This window comes from Puntigrus tetrazona, chromosome 11 (genome assembly GCF_018831695.1).
Source record: "Puntigrus tetrazona isolate hp1 chromosome 11, ASM1883169v1, whole genome shotgun sequence".
Lineage (NCBI taxonomy): Eukaryota > Metazoa > Chordata > Actinopteri > Cypriniformes > Cyprinidae > Puntigrus > Puntigrus tetrazona.
This window is the reverse complement of record NC_056709.1, coordinates 12,281,011-12,291,010: the sequence shown is the minus strand read 5'-3', so window position 1 is coordinate 12,291,010 and position 10,000 is coordinate 12,281,011. Positions and strand designations below refer to the sequence as shown.

The 10,000-nt window shown below is 35.8% G+C and overlaps 1 protein-coding gene and 1 pseudogene across 1 annotated transcript in view; one reads left to right on the top strand and one right to left on the bottom strand.

Moving 5' to 3' along the window:
* LOC122353861 (G protein-coupled receptor 137Ba-like) overlaps nucleotides 1-10,000 on the bottom strand; it is a 1,117,577-nt gene that overhangs the window by 579,111 nt on the left and 528,466 nt on the right. The window lies entirely within an intron of this gene.
* LOC122354316 overlaps nucleotides 8,453-10,000 on the top strand; it is a 4,761-nt pseudogene continuing 3,213 nt past the window's right edge.

The following is a 10,000-nucleotide window of genomic DNA, read 5'->3' as shown; positions in this document are numbered from 1 at the left end:
ATGCGGAGAGGAATTTACTGTAAAACAAAAGAGAAAAATAGAAATGCTGCTCGCGAAAAGGACACTCTGTTTCCTCCTGCTGACATTCACCCCAGGAAAATACGATTGTATGACCTTTTAATTTTACTCCAGCAGCAGCGTGTGCGCACACACATACAGTACAAACACACGCAGGGGCGGTGTGTGTGTGTGTGTGTGTGTGTGTGTGTGTGCAAACAGAGGAATGCGTTTAATGGTTCAGTGTCTATCAACACAAGCAGTAAAGACATTAACATCTACATGTGAAGAATGCACTTTAAAATCCTCCAGATCGCCACTTTTCCCAGGATTTAGCAGTAAGGAGTTACTTCCCATCCGTTATGCATTCCATTAGTTTCTCAATTTGGTGTGTTTCATCAGGCTGTGAAGAACTATAAAGCTGAGTGGCATCAGTAACAACAGTAAAAGCTAACACCATGTCTCCTGATAATATCTCCCAACATGTAAAAGCGTGAAAAGCAACGGTCCTAGTACTGAGCCTTGAGGTACTCCATACTGCGATGGACTTGTGATCGATATCATGCCTCTTCACTCACTTCTACAAATTGATGGCGGTCAGATAAGTACGATTCGAAGCTTGCTGAGGCATTTACAACAATACCAACAAAGTTTTCTAGTCTATTACAAAAGGATGTAGTGGTTGATGGTGTCGAAGAAACCAGTAACACTAATAAAGAGATAAAATCACAGTCATCTTCTAATTTTACATTGGCATCAAATGATAGCAACGCATTATTGTTGAGCACACTAAAGCATCCGCATCAACGTAACACAAAACAGTCAGAAACACGTAGCAACCACAAAGCAACATCCTAGTAACCACTTCAAACTCCTTAGGAACTTTACAGCATGTCGAAATGAATCATAAAGGACATTGCAACACCCTAGAAACAAACTTTCAGAACGCCTTAGCAACCGCATAGCGTGGTCAAAATGAACAAGGGCATTGCAACATCTCATGGCATTGTACAAACGAATAGAAAACACCTCACCAAGAACATAGCAACACCCTAGAAACCGCATAGCAAAAGCGTAAAACATTTCCAAACACCCTGGCAGCCGCCCTACAGACTTTAGCAACTTTATCGCATGGTACGAATCAATCAGAAAGCCCTACCAAGGACATTGCCGCTCTCTAAACACATAGCAACACAATTAACCACCATAGCAACCTCATAGCATGGTAAAATGATTTAGAAAGCTTCAAGCACATTGCAACTCCCTAACAAACACCTTACAAACTCAACCACAAAACCTTATCAACCACAAAGCAACACCCTGGAAACCAACCCAAAAACTCTAGCAACCCCATAGCATGGGAAAATCTACTCAAAAACCAACCGCATGGCAACACACTACAAAGAGATTAAACAACACCCTGTCAGCTACATAACAACACCTTAGAAACCGCTGCAAAACAACCTTCAAGCAACCAAAAATAAATAAATAAAATGCTAAATATTTACCAAGGTGATAGCAACACGCTAGCAACCACAGAAAACAAGGAAAAAAACAACACAGAGAATACTCTTTCATCACACCCCAAAAACTTTAACAACCTTATAGCACGGCAACCTATCATCGCCATAGCAACCCCTTGGAAACCACCCCAAAAACTTAACAGCACGGTAAAAAAACATTATCAAAGTATATTAACACACCCTGAGTTGTCTAATTTGATTAACTAAGTGGCTGATAAATTTGCATCAAAGTGATGTTTGATTGGTCATAAACCCGTTGACATCAAAAAGCTGATAATCCCATTGATTCTCTGCATTCAAGGTTTTATCCTCCGTAGTCGGAACGGGCCCGTGACCCAGTTTCAGGTCGCGCTCCTGCGGTTGCAAACCGCTGGATATTAGATTACAAGGACTGAACCGATTTGCACTAAAATAATATGCGGAATCAAATGTCAGCTGCCTGCAACTGAAAGTCTGCGCTGCATTATGCAATAATCCCGCTGCCGTTTTAATCCAGAGCGCCGTTCTATTTACTGTTTGAAAACATGTAACGCATGGGACTCCTGTAATCACCCGTGGCCAAAAATAACACGCTATAATGCGCGCTGAGCATAATGTACACGGGGAGAATTTAACAGGGAGGGACGTGAAATGAGTGAGATTTACACAAAAAGTTACATAAAAGTCACATGGCATCTTAGATACGAATATATATCTATATATCAGATTGTTCTCATCTTGTAAGTCACCTTTCTTCTGTTCAGAGATGTTTAATTTGAATTGTTTGTCTGCTCGTAAGGGGTGCCTGTAATAGAAAAACGTTTTCAATGAACCATGGTTACATCGAAACAATTAAATAACATTGTTACAGACCTAGTTAAAGCATTGTATCCACAACCGATTAATGGTTAATATAATATTTGCATTACAACTATGGCTGTGCAATAATCAGAAAACGTTGAGGCCACTTGAGCGACGATCACAGTTCGTTTCGTACAGATTCGCGAACCGCCATGAAATGATTCGCGAAACAGATTCGCGAAACAGATTCGCCGACGTGCTCCGAAGTCACGATTTTAATCGATGTACGCCGGTTTAAGCGATTCAGATTTTCAAAAAGCTCCGTTTCAACCATGTTTTTTATCTGGTTTATGCTAATGGCTCGATTGATTCGGTTTTGCTCGTTCCTCCGCTTCAGTTTGATAGCAACTGAAATAAGACAAGATGCATTAAGATATAAAGAGCATACTGCACAGGCGACAGAAATGAATTAATACGTTAAATATGGGTCTCCCAAACTGTAGAGTTTCTGCTCACTGTTGTTTTTTTGGGACCTATTTTTAATCTGGGCCTCGTGAAGATGTTGTGCTTGTGCGTCTGTTCCAGATGCTGCTGAAACAGGAACTCTGTCCGGGCGATCAGGCCACGAAGGCAGACGAGTTCACTTAAACTACAAATACAAGCGAAACGCTAAAAACACGCGAGGGTCATCTTCGTTCACTGACAACCAAAACACCTATAAACGCCGTTAAACCATTCGGCAGCTGTGGTTTTAGGCAAAAAATACAAAAAAAAACCATTACGGCCAATAACTGTACATTTTACGGTATAAAGCTGTAATTTACAAACAAGAAAATTTGAATGTAAATCAGTACGCTGCTGTTAAAACCTGTTTTGTACCTTTAACATAGGGACGACCACCATAACGATGAAGGCGGTGAAAGAAATTTGCCTCAAACTGAAGCATACGGTAATATATAGAACATGACACACACATGACACTTAAATAAAGCAATAAAAATTAAACTACAGAAGATGTAACAAAGCCTAAACGTACCTATCCGATTTTAAAAAACTATTCATGCCGGGAATATCGGTTTACCGTTTGTGACTGTAAATTATACATTGATTTGTTCAATTTACTTCTAAAAAAGGGTACAATTTAAAGCATTTTACTGTAAAATTACACAAAATGTCACATTACGAGAACTTACCGTTAACCTCTTAATAGTTTTTTGCCGTTACAGTTAAAGTTAGTTATGTTTTACAGTGTACTGATATTAACAAATGCAGTAAAATACAAAAATACAAAAAGGGGCAAAAATTTCCCTTTTTGCTTTGTTTACCGTAAAGCACTAAAATAATAAAAAGCTAAAACAATATAATATAAAATATAAAATATTTTAAAGAATGTAAATTCAAATGAAAACACAAAATATAAAAACAAAAGCTAATCTAAATGCAAACAGTCTAAATAAGTCATTAAAATAAACAGCTTTCAGACAAAACTAAAATAAAATAAAATATTCATTTCAGAGCTCTCCTTGCAAATAATATATATATATATATATATATATATATATATATATATATATATATATATATATATATATATATTTATTAATTTAATTTTTATTTTTATTTTATTAATTTATTTTTTTATTTTTTTATCAGTTGGTTTTTGCTTAAAAATGAGAGCCACATCAGTCATTTCAGGGCTCTCCTTGCAATATATATATATATATATATATATATATATATATATATATATATATATATATTTTTATTTTTTTTTTTTTTATTACATTTTTTTAATTGTTTTTTATCCGTTGGTTTGCTTACAAAATGAGAGCCACATCAGTCATTTCAGGGCTCTCTCTTGCAATATATATATATATATATATATATATATATATATATATATATATATATATATATATATATATATATTTTTTTTTTTTTTTTTTTTTTTATTACATTTTTTTATTGTTTTTTTATCCGTTGGTTTGCTTACAAAATGAGAGCCACATCTGCAAATCTGAAACTGGGACACAAAATACTTTCACACACCGACTGACTAAGAATAAAAACTAAAAATACTTCGACTTTGAAGCACGTAAGGAGCAATTTATAACTAGAGAGATGCATCTTGGGTTTTAAAGATCCAGATCATGATCCAGATCCATCATGCGTATCAACAAATACCACTTAAACCACATTAAAGTGCTTCATCGTCCACCATGAGTTGAAACCTTTATAAACGTGCTGGCTCTGAATAATATGAGTCTGTCCGATGGTAAGAGTCCAGTCGTCCAGCAGATGGATGGTTTCAGACCCTCCTCCTCCTCTCAAAGCTGCTTATCTGGACTGGAGGTCCAGCGCTGCTCCAGACTCCGGCTCCAGCAGATGGAAAACACCATGATAATTCCCCAAGAGAAGATTAAACCAACGCATCCTTCAGCAGGCCTGTAGTCGAGCACTATGGGATGCTCAGGATGCACTGTATATGTTAAGAGGTCACATGACCTGGAAGTGACTCTCAACACATAGGGCTAGGAGGATAAACCGTGCCGCGGGTCTAATAAAGCCACGACAATCAGTGCGCAGGTAACAAAGCATCAGATATTACATTTCAGCGCTTGAACAAACCCCTAAGCGAGTATTAAAGGTTGCTGGGATGGAGCTGTGAGGATGGTGATCCCAGCCGGGATTCCCAACATCCCAAAAGTAAACAAAACACTGATAAATCTGCCTTGAACTACACTGACATCTAGAGGTCACTGACTGCACGCGCATGCATGCACACCACAAACAACACAATAATGTCGCATATATATATATATATATATATATATATAATATTATATATACACATATGCATGAATGAATTCCACATATATTTTTACCATAAAACATAATAATATAAAAATAATCCTTATAATAAATATAATTATTATAAAAGATTTTGCAAAAGCATTATTATATATATATATATATATATATATATATATATATATATATATACACACAGTAATATAATTAATACAATTTTGTACAAACAATAAAACAATTTTTTTAACAAACAACGCTCATTTTGTGTAGAATAAAAATAAATCATTAAAACTAGATTGTAAAGAGATTTGAATATTGACATTTAATGATACCTACTATTATTATTTATAATTTTAGCATTTATAATATTATTATTTAAAATCTTGTGTTAATGTTTTATATATAATTTTATATATATATATATATATATATATATATATATATATATATATATATATATATAAGTTTTATTTTAAGGTTTAAAACTGTGGTAGAATACAAAGCATGCATAGAATGAATTCACATATATTTCTACCATAAAATATAATAATATAAAAATAGTTCTTATAATAAATATAATTATTATAAAAGATTTTGCAAAAACATTTTCTATGTTTCAGTGGTAACCTGTAACACAAAAACAAACAAACAAACAAATAAATAAAATAATATTAATCACAGAATTGATTTTCTTTAACTAATTCCTCCGCAGTGCCTCTCCGACAAGTGAAAACAGCAGCAAGTCATAGTTTCATAAACCAGGTTTACCAAATAAACTAGGTTTGCTTCAGTTATTCTGATTTATTGCCAGCTGATTAGGTTCAACGTAAGTCTGACTAACTGAAATAAGACCGGATTGTTTGGTAAACTGGTGTAAAATAAAATTAATAAATCGATACATATCATTAAAAGTATTAAACTTCTCACACGCCACTGCTATTAGTAATATTACTAATGCAATTTGCAAATATGACACTTGTAATGCATAATACTTGACACGATGTAATGCATTTTTAAAAATTATAATTTCATAGCGTGTCGCGCATGGTGCTGTGAGGATAATAAAAATAGCAACAAAAAATAATAAATAACAGTCTACTAAATGCTTTTTTAAAAAGACAGGCGTATAATTAAAGGGATGAACACTTCAGAGCTTTAAGAAACAGCGAAAAGCAAGTCTCTATATCTGAATATCTATAACTAAACCAACGTCCGTGAAATCAAAGCAGTGAAAAAATCATATCTGCAGGTCGCTACACAAATACTGAAACTGCTGAGCTCATGCTTAGCTCTCACAAACAGATAATGTTCAACTCAGGAAGCAATATAATCCACATTTAGAAACAAGTGGTAATAATGAAAAACATATAAAGAGATCCAGATTAGAGAACGCGTTTTTTTACTTGTGTTGACTGCGTGATTGAACCGGCAAAAAAACAACAAAAAAACGATGCAATAGTTTTCCTTCCAAAATGATGTCACTTCCTGCAGGATGATGTCGTTGCAGAACTTAAACGCAAAGCGCAAAATGTATTAAATGCTGCTTTTCTCCTGAACGTTTACGTGGCATTCGCTCAATGATTAACTTTGAAGAGTTTAAAGATTAAACATGCAGGTATATCGGACTGGATCGCGCAGGGCTTTTATGCAAGTTATTAAAATATTGTGATAAGCGTGAAGGAGCAGATAGCAGCGAGCTGCTCCGCTGAGAAAGACAAAAACAGTGCTGCAGTGAATGGGTGCCGTCAGAATGATCAAAAAGCTTTTCATTTCAAATTAAAATATGTACACACGAGTTCATTATAACACTTCCAAGAGTGAAAAAGTCCATCTCCTGCAAAATACAACAACGTATTTATTTAGAGCCGTTTCGGGTTTGATCGCGCGAGATTTCTCTCCTGATTCACTTTTTTTCTCTCATGTTTAGCTTCTGAAGTAGCAGAATTAAATACAACTTTTTGATGGATTTGTTTCTGACTTTCTTCTTCAGGCGTGTGGGTCGCTTGCCATGTTTTCATCAGCTGTCTGGACTCTCGTCCCGGTGGCACCCATTCACATCCACTGGCAAGTAAGTGAACATCTCCTGCATCTGAGGTGCATGAAATATCAGCAGATTTTAATTACCACGGAATCCCTTTTATTTGTACACTGAAAAAAACAGCTGTAGAAACTATTTTCACTTCAAAAAAAGTATTATTTTTATAAGCATTTACAAACAAAATGGCAGGTAACAGTTAATTTGACATGAAATGTTATTTAGTTAAAAAATATTCTAGTAAATTTTTATTTACAACTGTAAAAAAATAAATAAAAACAATAATAATTGATATTATTTATATATAAATATATATACATATATATATTATATATATATATATATATATATATATATATATACATATATATACATATATATATATATATATATATATATACACATATATATTAAAATTTATTAATATTTATTCTAGTAAATAACAAATATATATATATTTATAATATAAATACATTTAAATATATAACTGTATATATATACATATATATATATATATATATATATATATATATATATATATATATATATATATATATATATATATATATATATATTAGTAAATTATTTACAACTGTAAAAAAATAATAATATATATTTTTATATTTATATATATATATACATATATGTATATATATATATATATATATATATATATATATATATATATATATATATATATATATATATATATATATAATATTATATTTATATATATATATTTATATTTACAATATATAAATATATATATATATATATTTTTATATAATATTATATATTTATATATATATATATATATATATATATATATATATATATATATATATATATATATATATATATATATATATATATAAACAAGATAAATCTAAAAGAAAAAGCACTTTTGAGTTTAGCGTCTGTTCAGCAGCTGAGCTACACGAACTGACTACAGATTATATTTTACCTTTCACCTCTGCCAAAACCAGCTTTTCAAGAAAGCTAGCTGGTGTAGTCACGCTGTGCGTGTCTCGCACCACAATAATCAGTCAGCCCGACACCGATCCTCTGTGTTGACTCAGGGCCCTGAGATGACGGAAGCGGAGGTTTCTCACGCGAGCTGTGTCTGTGGGCGGACCTACAGCATTCCCTTTCCTCAACCGCAGCATAAATACTCCGTGTGCGTGCATGCGTGCGCGTGTGTGTGTGTGTGTTTCTGCGAATCTGAACCTCTCGGGACCGGGACCCACCGCCAACATAGGCCAAACGCTGCCTGAAAACGAAATGAAGTCTAAGATGCAGCAGGGCGATGAAGATGAAGGACGAGGACAAGCTTTATAAGCGAGAGGAATCCTGTACTCCACGATCCTCAGCCCTCCAGAGACCCTGGACAAGTTCCAAAAAAGACCTGCAGGCCAGAGAGGACGATCTCGTCCTGGTGGCGTACCCTAAATGCGGTGAGCGAAACCAGTTTGCATTAGTTTGGTGCATGCAGAGAAGTTTGATCCACCGGCCCTAAAGCTAGCGCAGAGGCTGCCGGTGGAGTCGGGTTACGTGTTAATAGCACGCAACCTTCTTTTGCCAGGTTTTTTTTCGCAGTTTGCTTGAGGGGGGTACCCTCGTGAACCTTTCCGCATAGCCGGGATTCTTGAAACTCCCGAGTGAATTCACACGAGAATGGGTTTTCGACTCTTTCACCGAAACGCGGCGATTCGATTCGTCAAGCAGAGCGAGCTTACGAAGACGCGAGTCGCCGTAACAAACGCGGATGCTTGCGTTTCGCGAATGAATTGCCATCTTTACAAACAGATCATGTAGGTCGCGAAACCGTGCGATGTCAACACCGGCCGAAATAACTGCGTTCTCTCGGACAGCGCCAGGACGAAAAAGTGATGATAAATGCACAGGTTATGAACAGGCGCTCGACACGTTTGCAAAGGAAAAAGTGATTAAATGCAGAGCGCTGCGTGCGTTTTAATCACGAAGCCTCGAACTTGTATTGCTTTTAAAACGACTCCGGATCTGTCGTACCTCAAGCGAACGACCTCACGCAATTATTCTTACGTGACGGTGACACGCAATTCGTTCGCAGTGACAGCACGCCTCAGCTGCAAGACTAGAAACTAAAGAGTGAAGCAATTCTGTGCGTTCACGAACTCGGCGAACAAAGCAGTCTTAACTGCGTGGAACTGAATTGGTTTGGCGATGCAAAGCGGCGATTTCTAACGCTAAACGTTGCGACGAATTTAACCCAAGCGCTCCGGGTGCTTCGGAAGGGTTTAACGCTCTCGTTTAGCCTTTAGCCTTTTCGTGCAAACCCGTATCTTTCGTTCCTCATCACCAGGCATACCTTTTATGGAGATCCATGAGCTCTCTGTTCGTCACTGATCTCTAACAGGGTTCAACTGGATGGTGGCAGTCTTGCGGAAGATCTTGAATGCCTCCACCGGAAAAAACGAGAAACCGCCTGAAATGCCTCCTCTGGTGGAGTTTTTACCTCCAGATGTTCAAGAGAGTCAGTAACTGCGCCAGGCATTTCTCAGATCTGGGCGTTCACCCTGAAAACCACGAGTTTTTTTCACGCCCGTTTGTCTTGCAGAAACTGTCTGAAATACCCCCATGAGAGGCTTCTGGGAACTCATCTGCACCTGACAACATCCCTCCCTCGTTTCTTCACTAAGAAACCAAAGGTCAGTAACAATGAGTGCACGCCGAACCGCATTAAAGAGGTCTACGCCAGCGCACAAACACACCGGCAGCGATCACTGTTAGGAGTTTTTGTCAAGAAATTAATCACGTTTTTCATCAAGGATGCATTGAATTGATTAAAAGTGACAGCAAAGCCATTTATGATGCT